The following is a 23,432-nucleotide window of genomic DNA, read 5'->3' as shown; positions in this document are numbered from 1 at the left end:
ATCATGTACCATTTATAATAACTCAAAATGAATTGTTGGCCTAAACATAAAAATGAAAACTATAAGACTTTTAGCATAAAATATAGGAAAATATCTGCAACCCTGGGTTGCAGGAATTCTATTTTTTAAGAGTCACAATTTATATAAAAGCAATTTACATTAAATTTACATTTAGATGTACAAAGAGGTTCTTAAAATAAATCAAAGTACCAGTAATAGAGCACTTAACTATTTTGTTGATTGAAAGTAAATACAACACGGAAATTCTATTACTTAGGATACAAAATAATAAATTTATTCTACTTTGGATGTTTACCTTTCAAATATATATTTAATCTAATTTCATTTGATATAAGTATTCTGTAATCACTGAGAAGGAATGTCTAACATATTAACTCAATATTTAGCAATTACTAATTTGCTTGATATGTTCCATAACTTCCCTTGACTCTAAATAAGATTCTTTACAAAGATTTATTTCCAGGTTTTGTATTTTCTCTGTAGTAGGTCTGATATTTTGTTCCTATAAGTTTACTAATATGTGTTGTTGATATACCTCAGCAATGAAGTGTGTATCCTCATAAATAAAGCTTGGATTTTAGACTATAAAATTTAACCAATATTACATAGCAGGATTTGATACAAACTTTGGTTCAGTCTAAGATACAGCAATGTTGTTTTTGTCACATACCACATAAATCACACATTTAAGATATACAATTCAGTGGTTTTAACATATTTAAATATATGTGCAACCATCCTCCCAGTTATTTTTAAAACATTTCATCACTTCACAAAGAAACTACATATCCCTTAGATATCAATCTGCTGTCCCGCCACTACTCATCATCCCTAAGCAACCACTAATCTACCTTCAACCTCTATAGAGTTGCCTATTCTGCACATTTCTCTTTTTTTATTATTATACATTAAGTTTGGGATACATGTGCAGAATGTGCATGTTTGTTACATAGGTATACATGTGCCATAGTGGTTTGCTGCACCCATCAACCTGTCATCTACATTAGGTATTTCTCCTAATGCTATCCCTCTTCTATCCCCACAGCCCCCAACAGGCCTGGTGTGTGATGTTCCCCTCCCTATGTCGACGTGTTCTCATTGTTCAACTCCCACTTATAAGTGAGAACATGTGGTATTTGGTTTTCTGTTCCTGTGTTAGTTTGCTGAGAATTATGGTTTCCAGCTTCATCCACATCCCTGGGACATCAACTCATCCTTTTTATGGCTGCCTAGTATTCCATGGTGTATATAAAAGAAAAAAAGATGATAAAATTGGACTTCATAAAAAGTAAAAGCTTCTGCTCTTTGAAAGATGAAATTAAGGAAATGAAAACATAAGCAAGAGACTGGTAGAAATTACATGAACAACTACTGAAGTTGAGAGGTTGTTTCCCCAAGTAAATCATGCTAGCAGCAATCTTCATCCAACAAGTTCCCTCAGGCTAATCTGATAGATGTCAAAAAAAAATTTAAATGACTAGAGATGCCACACTTTTATTATAAACAAATATTTTAATATTTTCTTCAGATAATATTCCTTATTTTTTAATCTCATGAGATGAGAATTCTCCTCTTGACTTTGAAGATCTATAGAGAATCACTATCATTCTTTTCAGGGAAAGATTGCTATATTTGTGGTTTAAAATTACCTTCAAGGGACCTGAAGCCAAACTATTACAACGACACCTAATTGAGTGCCTGTGGGGGAAAAAATAAGTGGTTAGGATAGTTAACATTGATTTACAGATTTCTCCCTTTCTCCAAGTAGGAAGATGGGTTTCTCTTTACTATCAAAAAATGAAAAAGAAAATAATATATAACAGTAAACTCAGAAATTATTTCAAGAGCAGGAACAAGTTAGCTGGAATATACTTTCCATTGCTTCCTTATGTAAGGTGAAGGAGAAATATTCGCAACATAGATACAGATTTCTATCATTAATACTATATGAAGAATAAATGAAAACTAATTTTAAAAAGATGAACAACGAAACAAAAAGACAAGTATGCATAGTCAAACTTGCAATTGAGATAAAAATAAATCCAAGTAGCCAATAAATATATGAGAAAGTATTAAATGTCAGAGATATATCAATAAAACAGTAATTACAAGAGAAACGTAATGTGTCTTTAAAAGGATAAATTGAGATGTGAGAAAGCATAAGATTATCAAATGCTGTCTCTAAATGATCTTGAGGGTAAATTTATAAAGAAGGAAACAAATTGTTTTAAAAACACCTCAAAAAAATCTTTTCATTGCCTTGAATTTCTGATAATTTTCAGAAAACTGCAGTTGAGATGTGATACAAATATTTATTTTCAGTTAAAAAGTCGTCTGCATTACATGCTTTCTCATTACCTTGCCATCCTGTTGATAACCAGTCTTGTTATTTTTTTGTGCTATTAGTTGTACACTGGGCTGTAACTTATTACTCACATTTAGATTACTTGTTATACATTTTATATCTAGTTGAGTTTTTACCAGCATCAAAGCATTTTTTTGTAAATGAACATAAAGATAAAAACTCTAAACAAATATAAAATATGAAAATTTTTTCATATTTTTAAATAAGCTAGCTTAAGTAATGCAAAATATATTTTGTGAATCTGTTAAGAAAATGTTAATAATTTTTTGCTGTATGCAGGAGTTATTAACACTGATGTCCATAGTGCGATACCTATTTCTCATTAGTGCACAAAGAATGCTAAGGCTCTGAGAAATAACACTAAGTTGAGGAAAGAGTGGTTTGGGAGAGAAAGCAAATAAGAATGAGAGTAGTCAAGAACTGAAATCTAAAATGGCTTCCTTGGAGGGGCTCTTCACTTCCTCATTTCCTTCATCTTTGTAATTATACCAAATAGACTTTTCAGAATGCAATACATTGTATTATGAACAGTTAGTCGGTGAATAGAGGGCTACTGGGGTATTGTCAGATAATGAGTAAAAGAGTCTTAGAGAGTTTTATAGAATAGAGGCCCTCAAACACTGTTCTGGAATTCAGACCTGGATGGTGACATTACTATGGCAGGGATAAACACAGAGATTTCTCAGACTTACTATCAAACATTTTGACTTGGCAAGTCTAAGCTGGGCCTGTGGATCTGTATCTTTAAAAATCTACCCAGGTTACTCTGATCTTTAGAATACTAACCTTGAAAGATGTTAAAACAATTGCTTTAAATATATGGCTGTTCATATACTTTTCATATTTTTTTTTTCTTAATGGATTTGACCATAAGCCTCTTTCTATAACAATTTCAACAAACTGCCATTTTATGGGACACATTTTGAGATATGCTATTCCCTGGATTAAAAGACATTTGCTGTGACTGTGAGATTTAGGGGAAAAAGATTTAAATGTAATAGAGATGGAAGAATGTATGTATGAATACTACTCTCTGCATAGTCTAAGGAAAGGAAACTCCAGGCAGAATATGAGCAATGAGAGAGAATGTGAAATAAATAAAGCCCAGAAGGGAATTTTTGTCTGTGAGGCTGGCAAAATTACAGTTTAGGGTTAAAATTAGAATAAGTCATTCCTTCCAGAAGCAATATCAGGAAGCAACCAATTGAAAGATTCTTCAGACATATAATAGGCTCTATAGGGATAAATGGGGGCCCCCCCATGAGTTTGGGTGGACTCTGACAGTGAGGGCAGGTGAACACCATTGCAAAGAAGCAGTACTGCAAAGGCCTGTCAGAATCAAAAGGCAGAAATGTCAATCATTCCAAGTGTGGTTGGTTAGAAAGTGGTTTAAGGGAGACCTAATGTCTAATCCCATCAAAATTGCCACAGTTTTGTGATGACACTCTTACCACGAGGTAGTAACAAAAAGAAGGAGGGGATTGTGTAGGTCTAGTGCTAGAGATACAGTAGCTGTCAAGTTTTTCCAGAAGCTGTTCAAAAGAGATGGTCCTGCTCAAGATCCTTTTCAGTTAAGCAAATACTGAGGGAGTTTGTTACAACAAGACCTACGTTCTAAGAGATCCTGAAAGGAGCACTAAATATGGAAAGGAAAGACTGTTACTAGCCTATACAAAAAACACACTTAAGTACACTGACCCACACTCAGTGACACCCATAGGCTCAAAATAAAGGGATGGAGAAAAAAATCTATCAAGAAAATGGAAATCAGAAAAAGGCAGGAGTTGCAACCCTATTTTTAGACAAAACAGACTTTAAACCAACAAAGATCAAAAAAGACAAAGAAGAGCATTACATAGAGGTAAAGGGCATAATTCAACAAGAACACCTAACTATCCTAAATATATATGTACCCAACACAGGAGCACCCAGATTCACAAAGCAAGTTCTTAGAAACCTACAAAGAGACTTAGACTCCCAGACAATAATCGTGACAGACATGAACACTTCATTTTCCTTTAATTCTCTTTGATCTCTTCTCTCTTACACTCTTCTCTCCTGTCCTTTGTTTTCTTTCCTCCTTCCTGCTTCCCTCATCCCACACTTTCTTTTTTTGTTTTACTTACCAGAAATATCTGGACTGACTAGAAGAAAATTCACAGGCTGCCACCTAGAGAAAAAAAAATCCCCCACAATTTCTCACTCTTAGCAATGATTTGTGCATTCACTTAACAGATAACCCATCTGCCAACTGAGCCTTTCACTATGCAACCTTTGTATTCCCACAATATGCTATGGAATCTCTTCTTATCCACAAATTTAAATTATGATCCCAGTTTACATGCATCTTTGCAAATAGATTTATTGTATCTTTAGGACAGGGATTGTATTCATTTGCATTTTATTCCCAGTATAGTGCTTGGTACATAGTATGTACTAAAAATTATGATTGATCTAAACTGGAATGGATGAACAAATAATGATTAAAAGAAAGAATGTTGTGAAGACCGTTTACACAGATTCTTAGACCAGGAGTATTTGCCCACAGTCAATTATCAATCACTTAGTGTACATCTGATAATGTTTTATTGGGCAGATAGATACCCATCCATGCCCCAAACTTCTAGGTTTCCTAGATAGAGTCTCAAGTCACTAAATAAGGGATGACCATCCTAAGGTATATCTGTAGCCTTTAAGTGTAAACCCAATTCAGCACAAAAGTAAACTCCACAGAACAAGATTGGTTGAAAAGCCAGATGCCAATAAAATACCTACGTTTAAAACCATGAAGCTTTCTTTTTGTACTACCAGGACTATTTAAATCTTCTTTTGAGTATATCTGCTGCTGCTTTTAGGACCTTATAACTGAAACAAGATGTGGCGTAACCAGCAATTAACAATGAATTTAATGGAATTAAAATTTATAGATAATATATGCAAGGAGTACAGGTGAATGATTGAAAGATTAACAAGGTAAAATCGTTTTAAAAAGAAAAAAAAAACCAAGAAACTGGTTATTTTACACAAAGCCAAATTGCCCTCAGAGTTGGAGAATGAAGTAACAGATTTTGAGTCTGTGAAGAGATGCCATTTGTAAGCAGGGCACACACATTTCCACAGAAGACAAATGAAAAGAAGATAAAAACAGGCAGGAAGGATGTTGGTTTAAAATAACCTTCAAGGAATCCTTTACCAAATAGAGCCAGAATGGCTATATCTTGGAAAATGATTTTAAGGTTAACTCCTTACGTCCTTCCAGTAAGTAAAAAGGTAGCTTGCTGGAGGTCACTTCTGGCTATATGATTCTGATATATTCTAGTTCTTTTTTATGCCTCTCCTATGGTTCTCCTAGTTCCTTTATCAATATAAAGTTTAAAGCATTACAAGGAACATGTATCTATTTAGAAGGATGAGATATTCAATACTTCTTCAGGAAAGTCTATTTTAGTGAAAATTCTGTATTTTAAATGATCTTGTGAAGGACATGGCATAAAATACAAAAACAGACTTCACTTTTATATTTTTTACAAGTGTTTTCTTTATGTGAAAAAGAAAAAAACATCATTTGAGAAGCAAAAATAGTTCAAATAAGCTTTTCAAGGGTTATCACCAAACTTCGATTAAAAGCTCTTATAAGGAAATCCAAATCAAAACCACAATGAGATACCATCTCACACCAGTCAGAATGGATATTATTAAGGAGAAAAAACTAACACGTGCTGGTTATGGAGATAACCAGAAGAATGCTTTGGAGAAAAGGAAACATTTATACTACTGTTGGTAGGAATGTAAATTAGTTCTGCCACTGTTGAAAGCAGTTTGGAGATTTCTCAAAGTCACTTAAAACAGAACTACCATTCCACCTAGCAACTCCATTAGTGGGTACACACCCAAAAGAAAATAGATCAATCTGCCAAAAAGACACATGCCCTCATGGAAGCGCTGTTTACAATAGCAAGGATATGGAATCAACATAGAGCCCATCAACAATTGACTGGATAAAGAAAATGTAGTACATATACACCACAGGATACCTCACAGCCATCAAAAAGAATAAAATCATATTGTTTGCAGCAATATGGATGCAGCTAGAGGACATTATGTTAAGTAAATTAATGCAGGAAGAGAAAAGCAAATACAATGTGTTCTCATTTATAACTGGAACTAAACATCAAGTATACATGGACATAATAAATATGGGAGCAATGGACACTAGGGACTGCAGGAGTCGGGAAGGAGGGAAGGGACTGGGGGTTGAGAGAATGCCTGTTGACTGCTGTGCTCAGCACATGGGTGTCAAGATCATTCATACCCCAAAATTAGGGGTGGTAACACAGTGTCCCCACATGACAGAACTACACATGTACACTGTGAATCTAAAATAAAAGTCTGAATTATTTTTTAAAAAGTCTTGCAAGTTTTATTCTTTGACATTTTCACTTAGATAGTCTTTAATGGCCAACATCGGCATCAAATGCCAGTAGCCACTTCACTTTCTATTGCAGGCCTTGATCCACTCCCCTTTCTGTTGGGGGTCTTGATACACTCCCCTTTATGTTGCGGTCTCCTCTAGCATGAGATGCCCTCAGGTGCAACCAATGTCCAGCTGCCTCTGTGGAATTCACACACACTGTCCAGCAAGGAGCTTGTTTATATCCACATGGTCCTTCCCACGTCTGCCACTTATGTTCTGCCAATGCCAGAACACACCCTGAGCAGAAAGCATGTTGCATTCACACTGTGCTTCATGATAGTGTGTAGCTGCCCAACAATGTTGGTGAATGGTGGCCCTACCCCAGTTTTGAAGCCACTGGGGTAGGGCCACTGTATTCCCAGAGTGGTGGAAAAAGGATGTCTTGAAGAACCCAATGCCATTGTCAACTGGACATACAAACATAAGACAATACCATGCACTTAAATTTGATGACTTTTTAATGTATAAATTAGTTCTCTAATAATTTAGAGACTATATAAATTAGAACTCTATAGTTCTTTTGTGATATGCACAGGTTATGTTTCTACACAATTCAATACTCCTCAAAACAACCTTGTAAGTGAAATGGGGCAGGTTATGATTCCAATAAAAACTCCTAGTCATCCTCCTGCACTAAGATTCTGTGGATCCCAAGTTCCTGTTTATGTCTTTTTTCTTTGATCATTGGTTCACAGACTTTGATGTGCAACCGAATCTCACACAAACACACACCCATGTTCACACATGTGTGCACACACCACACACAAACAGATTGCCAACACCATTCATTCTCAGCAACTATGGTGCATTATGTCTGAGTCAGGACATTGCACAGGTGATTTTGACATCTGCCATATTTAGGATATCTTGTCCTTTGTCAGTGTTTTGAAACCCTTGTTATACATAAGAATCACCTGTAGAAGTTGAAAATGTGAGTATTCTGGCCCCAGAGAAAAAGTAATCAAGTCAATTGACTGATTTAGGGGTTGGGCTGAAGCATGAGTATTTTTTTTTTTTGAAGTGCCGCAGATGATTCCAGAGTACAATAGATGTTTAGGATCACCAGCCCAGAGGTGCACTTTTCAAACCTGAATATGCAAGAAGCACTTGGAGATCTGATTCACTAGGGCTGGAGCAAAGTCAGAGATTCTGGATCCCTCCGTTTCCAACTAGTTTCCCAATGATGCTGGAGTACAAGACTTTTGAGGAGATTTCACATAGGAAAGAAATGGCTGTTAGTCTCAGCTGCTCAGAAGAGTTAATTAGAAACCAATGAGAGAAAGCCATTCACATTTAAGGCTCAGAGTTACCAGTAGTGTCTCCTGCCACTGAGACATGCACAGAGAGTCTATGATATTCTTACTGATACTGTCACACTTTAAGGCATGCAAATCCTTCTCTGTCCAAGGAGCTTCTCTTTCATCTCGCTAGAAAGTTTCTAATTATCTTCCCAGCTCTGTTCATGTAACTCTTCCTCTGAGGATCCTTCCAGTGACAATTCAGGAATTAGCTGCTCAATTCCCAGGGTCCCTTAGACCTTCTACCTGCTTGTGGGCAATTTGGAAACAAGAATTGTGCTGGAATCACCTTTGCATTCCTAACATCATTTTTTCTGGATAATAATTGTTCAACATATGTTCAATAATTGTTCAATAGTTCAATAATAATTTTTTCTATAACTGTGTGTTAAATGAATGACCATAGCTCCTATTACATGTAGCGCACTTAGTGTCTCCTCAACAATTCCCTGAGCTCTTTGAATGCAAAGTCTATTTTTTAAATGCATATTTATCATCCCAGTTTCCGGTACAGGGTAGGCAACTAATGCATATGTGATGAAACAGTCAATGTCTTAGTGCTTATGGAGAATATCACTGTGTTATACAGAATCATGGAATGACTAATGCTAAGCTAAACTCAAGTTATTTAGAGAATATTAACTTGCATTTATTGTACTCTGAGGGGAAAAACACATAAATGTGTATATATGCGTGACATATATACATATATGTGTATATGCATATCAGAATTTGTATATGAGAATGATTACTATCAAAATATTGTAATTAAGAAAAAATTGCAGGACTTTGTAATTAAATGGGTTGATACCTGTTATGCTTCCCCATTTCCTGTATCTGGATTATCTTTTTCTCTGCATATGCTGGCTATGTTGCCATTGCTTTTGGTGTTTTAGTCATGAAGTCCTTGCCTATGCCTATGTCCTAAATGGTTTTGCTTAGGATTTCTTTTAGGGTTTTATTGGTGTTAGGTTTTATGTTTAAATATTTAATCCATGTGGAGTTAATTTTAGTGTGGGGTTTAAAGAAGGGATCCAGTTTCAGCTTTCTGCAGATGGCTAGCCAGTTTTCCCAACACCATTTATTAAACAGGGAATCCTTTCCCCATTGATTGTTTTTGTCAGATTTGTCAAAGATCAGATGGTTGTAGGTGTGTGGCTTAACTTCCGAGGCCTCTGTTCTGTATCGTTGGTCTATGTCTCTGTTTTGGTATCAGTACCATTCTGTTTTGATTACAGTAGCCAAAATAGACAAATGGGATCTACTTAAACTTATGAGTTTCTGCACAGCAAAAGAAACAATCATTAGAATGAACAAGCAACCAACAGAATGGGTTGCAATCCAACCATCTGACAAAGGCCTAATAGCCTGAATCTACAAAGAAGTAAAGTAGATTTATAAGAAAAAAATGAACAAAGCCATTCAAAAGTGGGCAGACATATAAACAGATACTTTTTTTAAAAAAGACATTTATGTGGCCAACAAACATAGGAAAAAATGCTCATCATCAGTGGTCATCAGAGAAATGCAAATCAAAACCACATTGAGATATAATCTCACACCAATTAAAGTGGCGATCATTAAAAAATCTGGAGGCAACAGATGCTGGGGTAGATGTAGAGAAATAGGAACATTTTTACACTGTTGGTGGGACTATGAATTAGTTCAACCATGGTGGAAGACAGTTTGGCGATTCCTCAAGGATCTAAAAATAGAAATTCCATTTGACCCAGCAATCCCATTACTGGTATATACCCCAAAATTATAAATCATTGTATTATAAAGACACATGCACATGTATGTTCATTGCAGCACTATTTACAATAGCAAATACCTGGAAACAACCTAAATGCCCATCGATGATAGACTGGACAAACAAAATGTGGTACATATACACCATGGAATACTAAGCAGCCATAAAAAAGGATAAGTTCGTGTTCTTTGTAGGAACATGGATGAATCTGTAAACCATCATTCTCAGCAAACTGACACAAGAACAGAAAACCAAACACAGCATGTTCTCACTCATAGATTGGTGTTGAACAATGAGAACGCATGGACACAGGGAGGGGAGCAACACACACTGGGGTCTGTTGTGGGGGCTAGGGGAGGGACACTATAGGGTGGGGAGGATAGGGAAAGATAACATGGGGAGAAATGCCAGATATAGATGATGGTGGGGGGGGATAGAGGCCACAAACCACCTTGCCATGTATGTACCTATGCAACAATCCTGCATGATCTGTACATGTACCTCAGAACCTAAAGTACAATTAAATAAAAAATCATGAAGCAAAGGTGAATTCCCAGTAATGTTTCCTCATTTGTATATATTGATTTGGTTGTTTATATATTAAAAAGATACTAAATTTCCCAACAAACGTAAAAGCCCTAAATTTTCTTTAATTTGCATATGTAGTAGAACTAGAGAGTCTTGATTGAAATGCCCTCTGTCATTTTCTGAAATAGTTTAATAATCTATTTGGTATGATTTCCTTTTATCTCAGTTTCACATTGTATTTATTAAAGAAGTTTGTCAGCAGTCTCCAAAAATTTTTGCTCAAGAAAAGCAGAAAATATTTGTAAAACTACCCTTGAGAATTGTTATATATGGAAGTGGTAAAATATTTGATGTAAAGCCAACATTAGATGATAAATAATTCATGTAGTCTATTGGTAATTGGCAATGTGAGATAGGAGCAACATAAGTGAAATGAATCTCTTTGGTATCATTTGCCCAGTGTTAACATATTTTACAGACACTAATGATACACAAACAGTAAAGTTTAATGATGTTTTCAATGCTGATTGTACCTAAAAGATGTTTCGGGTCATACAAATATTCTAAAAGTGATCACAGGGTGAGCTATTTGTTGAAATAAAGATTACAGGATGGCTTAAGGTCAATTTAATTAAATACATGTAGAATTCTTTTTGTAGTTGTATGTATCCAGTAACTGCTCAGTCATTTAAAATCTGTTTACTTCTCAAATATTCACTTCTGGAAAAATAGTAAAATGGAATGTGTCACCAGTTAGTGCAACCATTCATCAAAGTTAATTACCCTTTGATTCAATCAAAGGATGCAACGTAAAGCCTCCATTTATTTGCTGGGGGGAGGGAGGTACTGTCATTACTTCCTAGCAACTCTCTTAGGAGGTAGAATCATCTAAGCAGGTGCTTAGACAAGGTACAATATCTCATATCAGAGAGAAGTCGAAGTAAAAGTGTATAAACTTGATTTATTAAATAAATTATACTTGAAAAAATTATCACTTTTCCCTTAAACATCAAATTCTAATTTAGATCACTTTCACACTGTATCTAACATTTAAGAGTATTGTTGGCCGGGCGCGGTGGCTCAAGCCTGTAATCCCAGCACTTTGGGAGGCCAAGGCGGGTGGATCACGAGGTCAAGAGATTCAGACCATCCTGGTTAACATGGTGAAACCCCGTCTCTACTAAAAATACAAAAAATTAGCTGGGCATGGTGGCGTGTGCCTGTAATCCCAGCTACTCAGGAGGCTGAGGCAGGAGAATTGCCTGAACCCAGAAGGCAGAGGTTGCGGTGAGCCGAGATCACGCCATTGCACTCCAGCCTGGGAAACAAGAGCGAAACTCCGTCTAAAAAAAAAAAGAGTATTGTTACCACCCAAATTTTCACTATTCTTTCGTGGAAATTTAAATAATAAATAGATAAGATAGAATATATTTTAGAGAAAAGGACAGTTGATCACACCTTGTCCATACCTAAAGTATATTTATTTAGCCATCTGGGGTTTTGTAAATCATCACCTTGTGAAATAAAGATGATTAGATCTCAGCATAGAAGAAATATCTATTTTTAATCAGTGCAACTGAATGATGCTGCTTTGCCAAACTGATCCAGGCAGGTTGCTTATAATATGCAGGGTATTGTCATCTAGCTTCAGTTATAGTGACAATCTGAATAGGAAGTGGCAACTCAAAAGCCTTTCACCAGATGGGAGATTTTATTTATTCCTGGCAACCAGATGTCACCAACTTTTCTTTCTGACTAGGCTGTTTACTTATTTTACAGAGAGAATTGGTACTTGTTGTAGGGTATGTTTATTGAGAATTTCAACTCCCAGTTGGATAAAAAATCCTCACTTAATAACAGTTAATTAACAAAAAAAAATCAACATTCTTTTGTGACTTAGGAAAACTATCCAAGTAATTCTTTTTTCTCTGTTTCATGAGCAGACTGCCATGACTGGTTGTTGAGTGTTGGTCGTAGCTGTGAGAAAGTGAAGGAGATAACACCATATCAAGACCCCTTGGGGCAGCTCAGATTATGACCTCAGCATGAAGGGAGCTGGGAGAAGGCCCTTCAGTCCACAGTAGCTTCAGTCCTAATAGTTCTGAGCTTTGGGGTAGAGTCTTTGTCAGAAGCACTAAAATCCAATTCTATTATGGTATTTGTCTAAGAGTAATCCCTCATGGAGTAGGCTTTGGAATAGGAGGCTTTTGTATTCTCTCAGAGGAACTCTTCATGAGGCATCCTAAAGGCTGCACAACAACTCTACCCTTCCTCCACCAACTAAACCTCATGCAGGCCCACATGTAAAACAGATCGAAGCACTGTGGCTAGGAGCGTCTGGGACTTCAGCTCTTTAGCACTCTGCCTTGTGATTTTGTAGTAACTCTTCCATAGGTCCTAATACCCACAATGTCCCAACATTACACCAAAATTGCTTCAGAAACATGTCAGCTGTGCTCTGCCCTCATGCACACTATGCAGTGAATCTGGTGGTCCCCAGTCAGTTGATGTAATCCATGTCCCTTGTCCCAAGCAAGAAGAAAGCTGCCTGACTTCTCTACATCTCTGTGTCCATCTGTGAGACTGACATCTTGTTGACATGTCTTGTTATCACACTGATCCCTGAGTGTTACATATAATCTCGGAAAATAAAAGCTCATTTTAGTAAGTGACAAAGATGCTCTCCTTAACCAAACTCTAGTTTTCCTCTGAACATCTCGACTAGGCCTAAACCTTGGTATATAAGACTTGAGCAAACATAGTTTTTAACAGCTTAAGGCAACATCTCTAAGATGCCCCTAACCCACCTTAAAGTGCCTACCTAAGAAAACTCAAGGCTGACAAAAAGAATTTATTTTTTGCTTCAGCCAATGCCTGAGGATAGTCTCTGCCTCCCAGTCCGTGGGAGGACAGAATCCTAACTTCAATAATTGCCATCTAGCAGACATAGTTGGCCTAATTGAATACGCTGACTAACCCTTTGTAATTCTTTGTAATTTTTCACTTCCCTGACTCCACTAAGCCCTGCTCACCCTGCTCCCTAATCCTTCATTCTCCTTCTAAAATGCTCAGTCACCTCTGTACAAATTGAAGATGAGTTCAGTTCATGCTGGACTCTTCCCATTGCAATAATTATTAATGAATAAAATCTGTCCTCATCACTAGTATCCAGCTTTCTTTATCTTTGACCTAAGTTGAACTATCAAGCATGCATTTGTTCCCTAGCATCATTTTTCTCACTACCTACGTAAATTCAAATATGCCTACAGGTCATTTTTGTTTTTTATTTCTTATACAAATATAAGGATTTATGTGATAAGAGTTACTCTTTCCCATCTCCTTTTTTTCCCACTTACCATTTCACTCAGTAGATGTACCATATTCTCAATTATTGTTTTTTGGTGGACACTTCTATTCCAGGTTTGTGTTGTCATCACAATGTTGTGATGAATATTTGTGTACATGAAAATGTACTTAAAATGGCAGATTTTAATGGTGTGTGTGTGTGCGTGTGTGTGTGTGTGTGTGTGTGTGTGAGAGAGAGAGAGAGAGAGAGAGAGAGAGAGAGAGAGAGAAGTTAGTTTTATTTTTGAAGTCTAAAATTTTAAAAGTTTAACCAGCTTACATTTTGAGCAGGGGGTATGAGAGTTTTGAGAGTGCTCACATCTCACATCACTATGTCTTCATTATACTTGATAGTCTTGATATTTTTCTCAGTTTCACAGAAAGAATATTATACTTTAATAATTATTTTTTTTCTCTGAGTAGTACTGTTAAAAAAATGTTAATGCTTCTTTATAAGAATGACACACATATATATGTACAGGACTTAGCAAAACTCTCCTACCTTAACTGGTCAAATAATAAGTCTCTTGACAAGTCTGCAAGTATATTTTACAGCATTCTTCTCTGGCGTGATGTCATATTACACAAGGCTCGCATAAGGTTCTTCTCCAGACCACCAATCTCTCAGGCAGTGGAAGAGTCACTGAGTATGTATTTTGTGTCTGGCCACTTTTTAAAATTATTAGTATTTTGCTCATCATCCTTCCTTCAACCAGTCTTGTTTGTTAAATTGGCTTGAGTCAACTGAGTTCACTGTTGCATCATAATTGCTGTCACTGTGGTTCTTATTTTCCCATTATTTTCATATTGGTTTGTGTTTCTCATTGATAATTTGAAAGGTAATTAAGCTAGTCTACTACCCTATGAACAATCTGTGATGTCTAAAGTTTTACAAATTAGTCTGTTTATATACAAAATAACATCAAGCTGAGACTCATTTATCAATGTACCATGTTTTTTCAGGTGATCAATGATCACTTTTAACACAATTGGAACCAAGCTCCTCATAAGAATGACAATAAAAAAGACATCTAATTTGCACTTGCTTAATGTTGGTCAAAATGCAGTGGAACCTCATGTTCTTTTTCATCAATATCTCTTGAATATGGTCAAGAGCCAGAAGCTCAGCTGCATCAATTATGTGAACTTGTGTGAATCCTTTAATTATAATCATGTTGTCAAGATCCAATTATGTTTCACTGAAAAATCAAGAAATGACAATAATAACCAGAAATATTCTAGAACTGGAGTTTTCAACTACTTAAGCAAATTTCTGTTCTTATTATGTTGTGGACAAAAGCTTAATGGTAGAAAATTTTAGATTAGGTAGGAAAAAGTAAATGATGACCCCGATGTTGGAAACTTATGAACTCTCAAGATTTAATACCAAAGAAATTTATGTGGTCAGGGAATATGCTTTAAGGGACTGATACTTTAGTTGATAGCTGAATAACAAGAACAAACTAATCATCTTACAGTTTGGGAGAAAAGTACTGCAGGCAGAGTGAATAACAAGGGAAATGCCTGAAGGCTAGAATTAGCAGAGTTTTCAAGAAACAGAGTTCAAATGCCGCCAGGGGTAGTGAGCACAGAGGAGATGAAGATGATAAGACTAGCCCAGCAAGATTATATATAGGCCCCTTGTACCATGGGAAGGTGTTTCAATTTTATTGTAGGTACAGTAGAACACAATTAAAGGAGTTTTCACAAGAATAGCAATATAATTCTGTCTGCATTGTTAAAGAATCACTTTGTCGGGCGGGCGCGGTGGCTCACGCCTGTAATCCCAGCACTTTGGGAGGCTGAGGCGGGTGGATCACGAGGTCAAGAGATGGAGACCATCCTGGTCAACATGGTGAAACCCCGTCTCTACTAAAAATACAGAAAATCAGCTGGGCATGGTGGCGCGTGTCTGTAATCCGAGCTACTCAGGAGGCTGAGGCAGGAGAATTGCCTGAACCCAGGAGCGGAGGTTGCGATGAGCCGAGATCGTGTCATTGCACTCCAGCCTGGGTAACAAGAGCGAAACTCCGTCTCAAAAAAAAAAAAAAAAAAAAAAAAGAATCACTTTCTCTATTGTATGCAGAATGAACTAGTAAGCTCAGACACAAAAGCGGGGAGGCAAGAAGTTGTGTGCAGTTGGACAGGAAGGAGATGATTGTACCTGGACTACAGCGATAGCTGCAGAGATGAGAAAACAAAGGGAGAGTTTAGATAAGCATTAGAGGTGAAATTGATAGCGGTTGTTTTGTGTAGTCAGTGATGAAAATTATACATTCAGAAATGACTCCTGAAATTTTGGCTTTGATCAACTGGTGTAGGTGGATGATACTGCTATTTACAGAAATGGTCAGTATTAACAAAGTGACAAATTAGTCTCTTGTTTTGAACATGCTAATTTTGAGAAGTCTGAAAGTTGCAGGTATCATGTAAGATATTAATAGTAGCACTCATGGGGAGGTTCAGGCTAGAGAGAAAAGTTTGAAATTATCAGCATATAGATAGTATTTAAAGCCACAAGAGGTGAAATTAAAAAGATAAATTGAAAGAGACATTGAAACAAAATGGAGTATAGGCTAACACCTGAGGGATTCCCATGCTTAGGATTGTATTAGTGGGGAGGACTCCTTACATAAAAAAAAAATGAGCTGAAGAAGAGAAAAGAAGTGGCCAAGTAGAAGATAAGAAGAAAACGTTCTACAGAATACAGGAAACAAAAGTGAAGTGTGACAGAATGAACAAGACTATTTAACAGGATAAGCCTGGAAAACATCCACTTGAATTAGCAATAGTAGATACGATCTTGGCAAGAATTACTTTTATTGGTTGATGAGGACCAAGTTTTCACTGGAGAGTGTGGGACAGTGATTAGAAGGTGAAGTGGGAGACAACGGGTTTGTAGAAAATGCTTCCAAAAATTCAAGGATGTGAAGAAAGAGTTGTATTTAAATCTAAGAAATTCTGGAGTAATGGCAATAGTTCTGTAGAATAAGAGTGGTAAGGCAGGACAGGAGATACCCATGGAAGTAAAGCCCTTGAAGAGGTAGGCGAGGGTGTAATAGAGCATATGGAATATTGGACTTGCCAGGGCATTCCGCCTTTGAAAGAGAACGAAGGAGAAAATGGAAGCAAATTCAGGTTTGGTTTATAGATTTAGTCATGAGTATGTGTGGCATAGAACTTACTCATCCCACATATCTGCAACCTTAGACCCCTTGACCTCCACCTCCACATTTTGTCTCACTCCCTATGCCTAGTAAGTATCATTCTATTCTTTGTTTTTATATATTTTAGTTTTTTAGATTGCACATATGAGTGTGAATTATAATATTTCATTATATACTGAAAATTTGCTAAGAGTGGATATTATGTGTTCCTACCACACACAAAAAACCAAAATGGATAAAATTGAAATGATGGATATTTTAATTTACTTGACTACAGCAACTATTTTGCTATGTTTTGGAATATCAAAACACCATGTTGAACACCTTCAACATATACAATAAAAAAGAATAGGTGGCATTTTCTTTTGTGAGGCCTTCAATATTTCAGTGGGATACGAGACAATGTTCTTAGCTGGGAGTGGAAAGAGGGTTAAGGAGAGCAGCAGACGTCGGAGGAAGAAAGAGGCATGAAATATTCATTTCTAAAAATGCTAAAGTATACGTTCCTTAAAAAAAAAAAAAAAAAGCATAGGATTTCCAGGAAGTATTGAGCACCTATTTGCAGTTCAGGATCATGAATTTGTTGAGATTCTAATCTGGTCCATTTCAGGTTTTTTCTTGCAAAACTTCACTGCCTGAATATAGATACAAAAAGATAAAAGTTTATCCCTTAATTTGTAGATTTTCTGAAAGTGTAATGGAAGCATAAAAGGTCTGCATGTTGGTTCAAAGGTGTATTTATAGTGATGCATCTTTAAATTGAAGCTGGGCTAAGGGGAATGAGATCTGGAGTCAGTGATGGGGTCAACGGATTGAGGATCTCAGAATTGAAGTGGTGTTTCTAAGAGACTATTTGAGAAAATGAGCAATATCAATAGGACATCTGTGTTTTGAAGTGAGATGGTTTCTGGTGATACCTGGACCCAGAGTGTAACCACGAGAGAATTATGGCTGAGGCGCAGCAAGGGAAATGGACCCAGGAGACTCATTCACTCATTCAACACTTATGTTTTGAGTGTTTCCTGTGTGCCATGCATTGTTTTAACCAACAGATTGACAGTAGTAAAAAAAAAAAGACAAAAACACCCTGCCCCAATGTATTTTACATTCTAGTGGATAAGAGAGATGACAAATGAGTGTGTATAATATCACTTTATTTTACATATATAAAATTTATATATAAATACTGTGTATATATATATATATATATCTGTATATATGTACCTCCTATGATAGGTTTCACAATATATATAAGTTTATAAAATAAGGTATCACATGTGACAAGTTTCAGGGAATAAGAATGGAAAGGTAGCCAGAGGCCTGATCAGGTAGAAGTCCTCAGTCAGGATAAAGAGCTGGAAGATTTTTCTTAGTGTGGTAGGATGTGACTGCTGGATTTTGCAGTGTGTGTGTTATGTTGTGTGGGGGTGACATAATCAGATTTACATTTGGGCATGCATCACTATAGCTATTATCTGGAAAACAGACATTTTGTGAACAGGAGACAAAGCCTACTGAGAAGCTTCTGCAGCAGTCTAGGAGAGATACAGGTTCTTCCTTATAGAAGGGTGGTTGTATTACAGGCAAGAAAAAGCAGTTGAATTCAGGTATTATTTGAAGGTAAAATGTAGGTATTCTCGGGTTCTTGAGAGGTGTTTGAGAAGTGGCTCTTGGTGATTTGCTCAGCTCATTCAACCTCAAGAGACCACTTCTGCACAACTGCCTGACATACTCAAAGTTCAAAGCTGGCAACTCCCCTCGTGTTTATTATTGCACTTAATTGTTACAACAGCTCTATTGGGTAGGTGTCATTAACCACCACGCAAATTAATTAACATTACATATTATAGAACTTGTAGGTGGCTTGAGATGAATCAAAACAGGATGCCAAGGGAATGCTACATTCATTTCTTGTTATATATCTTTTTTTTACTTGATTGCAGCTTGGAGTTAAGGTCTCAAGTTGAGGCAGCAATTAATAGCCAAGCAACCAAAAAAAGTCCAGGTCCAGCCACGTTCCGAGCCAAATTCTACCAGATGTACAAAGAGGAGCTGGTAGCATTCATTTTGAAAAGATTCCAAACAATACAAAAAGAGGGAATCCTCCCTAACTCTTTCTATGAGACCAACATCATCCTGATACCAAAACCTGGCAGAGACACAACTAGAAAAGAAAACTACAGGCTGTTTGAGAAATTCATAAGGCAATGTACATATATTTAGAACTTCAGAACATTCTATACAATTTTACTCCATGAGATTATTAAAGAGATAAAATTGGGTCTCCATGAAACCTCACAAAATGTATTCTGTTCACAGAAAGACACTAGTTTTGTTTCATGGTTCAGTGCTTTTTTGTGTGCAGACAGTTCTTAAACCTGCCTTCAGATTGTAGGACCTGTCAAAAATAGAATACTTATCATTGAAGAAAGAAATTTTGATTTAAAATTACTTTTACTTTTGGAATCTTTTTCTGCATTTAACACATAAATTTTGGCAAAAGGCAGTGATTGGCTTTCATCCACATTTCCTTAAGTTCTAGTCTCTTTTCTGGCTGGGCTGAAGAGCAATTACAAGCATCCTCAGAGATTCATCAAAATGGTGTTGGAGTGAGACAGGGCTCAAGGGTTGAGAAGTCAGAGTATTGGAGAGCTGTTCTTGTAAATATTAAAATAACTCAACATCCTGTCAGTAAAAGTGTGATGAGGAGATTGTGACCCTGGTCTTTAAAACATCAATAACGGAAAGGAAATGACAAGCGGGTCAGTAAAAGCCAGTAATGATAAGGGAGCAAGTGTTAAATGCTAATGGAATAGATCTCAAGCAGTGAAACCTTCTGTGAGTAAGGGGAGAGGTAATGACGTTCGCAGTGCTTGTGGAAAGCAGGAAGTTGCTCACTTCACATGCCAGGTGTGAGCTTTTAGGAATGTGTGAAAATAAATACCTACTGCCTGATGGGAAGTGGTCTCAGGGGATTCACCAGCATTCAGTTAGGGCAAGGAAGTGGAGGGAACTTTCAAAGAAAGGGTTGGGAATAAAGGAGGGTGTGCTGATGCTGGAGTAAGAAATTCAGAGGACACAATGCAACATTGTTATTATTCTCATTTACCACATTGAGGTAAACTGAAGCTCAGGAATAATCATTAATGCTCGTGGCAGCACTTCTAAGTGGCAGGAGAATTTGGCTCTTTATACAATTTTGTGGCTCCAAAACCTGTTCTTGTTACAGGGATATAAATTGAAGTCAAGGTAAAGTTGGGGAAATGCTGTCATTTAACATGCTTTAGCCAGAAAATCATTGCAGATACTTACCAATGGTTTTTATTTATTATGATATAGGGATTGGTTCTCTAGCCACTTGTGAAAGGCTTCGGTGTGCTAATAGATTTGTTGACTGTCTCTTTAAAAATTTTATTGAGGTGCTGGTCAGGGCTAACTTTGGCCTTTGATTGTCTTTAGTACCTGCTTTAGAATAGGTCTAAGAGAAAGCAGGGAAAAATAGGTTGACTTGGTTGTTGAATAACGTCTGACCAATTCCCAGTGTTGGCAAGGGCCAGTTGTATACCCACGCACTACACTATTTAAAGCTCTGAAAAATACAGTTTCCTATCACTGGTGTCTTTCCTTCATCAGTTTTCATTTTTCAATTTTGCTCTTCCAATTCAACCATAAAATTATTTTTCTGTTAATTCTCACCAGAGTACAAAAATCTACATTTTTTTCTCTTTTCTTATTCCAAAGTTTTTCTGGTTAAAGGGTGGTAGATAGACTGAGTGGGGTTGTCTTAGCAACAAGCCTATACAACAATAAGTAGAAATCCCTATGAACTCTGGAGCAAAAATTTTTTATGGTTCAGAATATACTTTTTAAAACCTTTCATTTTGACCTTTTTCTCTAACTATTAGAAAAAGAAGAAATAATCTATATAGTAGTTCCATGTTTAAGTAACTTCTTATCTAACCAGCAGAGCGGAGAAAGCTTAAAAAAATCTGCAGATCATGCTAAAAGCCTTAATTTACTCCAAAGGGTCCCAAAACAACTTAAAATGTGGATGCATCAAGGGGTAAGTGAGTGGGGCTGAGGATTAGATTTCAAATCTAAGTGAGGGTAGGCTGTCTACAGTAAAGATGAAGCCTCAGGTCACTGACTCATCAAGTGAGCAGCCCGATGACCCTCTTTCTTCCACCTCTGAGGGTGGCAGATGTCTATTCTCTGGAGAAGTTGAACCCCCCTTAGAGGATGGGGCTGAGGTTGATTGAAGATACTGGGATCCAGGGAAAATGGGCAGATGAATCATGAGACTCTCAAACTCATTTCTCCAAGAACTGGGGCCATCAGAACTATGCCCTTTCAGTCACCAGGGCAAAAACACATCAGATTATTTTCTGGAAAGACTGCTCTAGAGAAAGATATTTATTACTTCTGACATTTGGAGTCACCTGAAGAGAGAAGTGATTGTTAGAACATTTTACAATGCTGTTTATCAACTGGGAAGTCCTGGCCCTGCACCTAGATCTCCCATGGAGTCTTTAGTGCCTCATTCAAATGTGTATTCGAAGGCAAGCAGCACAGGGTATTTCAACAAGTCCCTAAAATCAAGGCCAAAGCCCAAAATAAACAGGAAAAGAATAATTTTGAGCAAGAAGATAAATAGCCCCAAGCAACTTTATGAAAAGCTTTTTTTAAACCATCACTCTTTTAAATTTAATCATATACAATTCTTACAAAAATGCCTGAAGTGATTTAACACCTGTACATCAGTACAAAACCTGACTGAGTAAAATGAATAGAGGGTCTATTCAAGATCATTAAGACCGAAGGTAAACTGGGAAGTATGTGGAAGGCAGCTATCCAGCAAGTGTTTGGAAGGTGTTGTAGCTATTCTAACAGACACATCGCAGAAAACAGCATGCACAGAACCATATTCTGAGTAGCCGGGATTATAGGCATGCACCACCGTGCCCAGCTATTTTTTGTATTTTTAGTAGAGACAGGGTTTCACCATGTTGACCAGGATGGTCTCGATCTCTTGACCTCGTGATCCAACCGCCTTGGCCTCCCAAAGTGCTGGGATTATAGGCGCGAGCCACCGTGCCCGGCCTTCTTTTCTTTCTTGAGAGCAGATTTTTTTCCTTCCTCCTTTGGAAGGTTTGCAGTAATTTGCAATAATTTTAAAAATATATATCGTTTTTTTTTTCCTCTGAATCTCAGAAAGGTTTATTATCAACTGAAGGAGATAACACCCAGCCTTTGCTGGGGACAGTGGTGTGCTAAGTCTCTGCCCCATCCTAGGTGTTGCCACACGTAGGGCTTTTCCCAGGCCCACCCCCCTTGGGCAGCCTGGTAGCGCTGGGCTGACGCGGCATCCTCTGGCTGGATCCTTCGCGGCAGATGCGTTCTGCCATAGCCAGTGCTCCCCCGAGGGCAGTGCTGCCTTTGTTTCTCCCCTGTCACCAAGACTGGTCTCAAACTCATGGCCTCTAACGATCCTACCGTTGTGGCCTCCGAAAGTGCTGGGATTATAGGCGGGAGCCACAGCGCTCAGCTCCAAATTGTCTTGATTCCCGACTTTGTGGGATGAAGGCCTCGGGTCTCGGGCACGCTCCATGTGGGCAGAGACACGGCTGCAGGGTCCTGGGGCTCGCTCGCCAGCCTCTGTCGGGCACATCCGGGCATCTGGAAGATGGCGAGGGGGGCCACATTCAGCTTCAGTATGTCCACCAGGATCTTGAACCCATCGGGGTCGATAGCGCCGCCCGCTGCCTGCGCCAGCTCGTAAAGTTTCATCTCCTCCGCGCTCAGCACCTTCTTCCGCCGCAGTGCCAGCTTCTGCCCGGCTGCCTCCAGCCCTGGAGGCGCCACCGATCCAGAAGAGGGTAGTTAGCTAGGCATGGTGATGTGCACCTGTAGTTCCAGCTACCTGGGGGGCTGAAGATCCTCAGTCTTCCACAATGAACCCTGTTTACAGCCCCGTGCAACCTGGGGCTACTTATGGCAGCCCTAATAACACGGCCTACACAGGTTACCCCATAGCCTATCCAGCAGCGGCCCCTGCCTACAATCCCAGCCTCTACCCAACCAATAAGTCCCAGTTATGCTCCAGCAACTCTGCTGATGAAACAGGCCTGGCCACAGAACTCATCTTCCTGTGGCACTGAAGGCACCTTCCACCTTCCAGTGGACACCGGGACTGAGAACCGAACTTACCAAGCATCCTCTGCTGCTTTCAGTAAATACAGCCTGTCTTCTTTCCTTGTTCCCCTTGGTTGGGACTGATTTGTTTCTTAAGAAGAAAGGAAAGAGAGCTTTTAAAAATGACATTTATAAGATAAAAAAAAAAAAAAAAAAGGTCTGGCGTGGTGGTCCAAGCCTGTAATCCCAGCACTTGGGAGGCCGAGGCAGGTGGATTGCAAGGTCAAGAGATCGAGACCATCCAGGTCAACATGGTGAGGTGAGACCCCGTTTCTACTAAAAATATTTT

At 37.8% G+C, this 23,432-nt stretch overlaps 1 pseudogene; it reads right to left on the bottom strand.

The window, feature by feature from the left end:
* Positions 1-22,193: 22,193 nt before the first annotated feature.
* Positions 22,194-22,825, bottom strand: LOC100388744 (mitotic-spindle organizing protein 2B pseudogene; annotated as a pseudogene).
* Between the last annotated feature and the right edge of the window lie 607 nt (positions 22,826-23,432).

This window comes from Callithrix jacchus, chromosome 13 (assembly GCF_049354715.1).
Source record: "Callithrix jacchus isolate 240 chromosome 13, calJac240_pri, whole genome shotgun sequence".
Lineage (NCBI taxonomy): Eukaryota > Metazoa > Chordata > Mammalia > Primates > Cebidae > Callithrix > Callithrix jacchus.
Note: the sequence above shows the minus strand (reverse complement) of the source record. Positions and strands in the feature narration are given on the sequence as shown.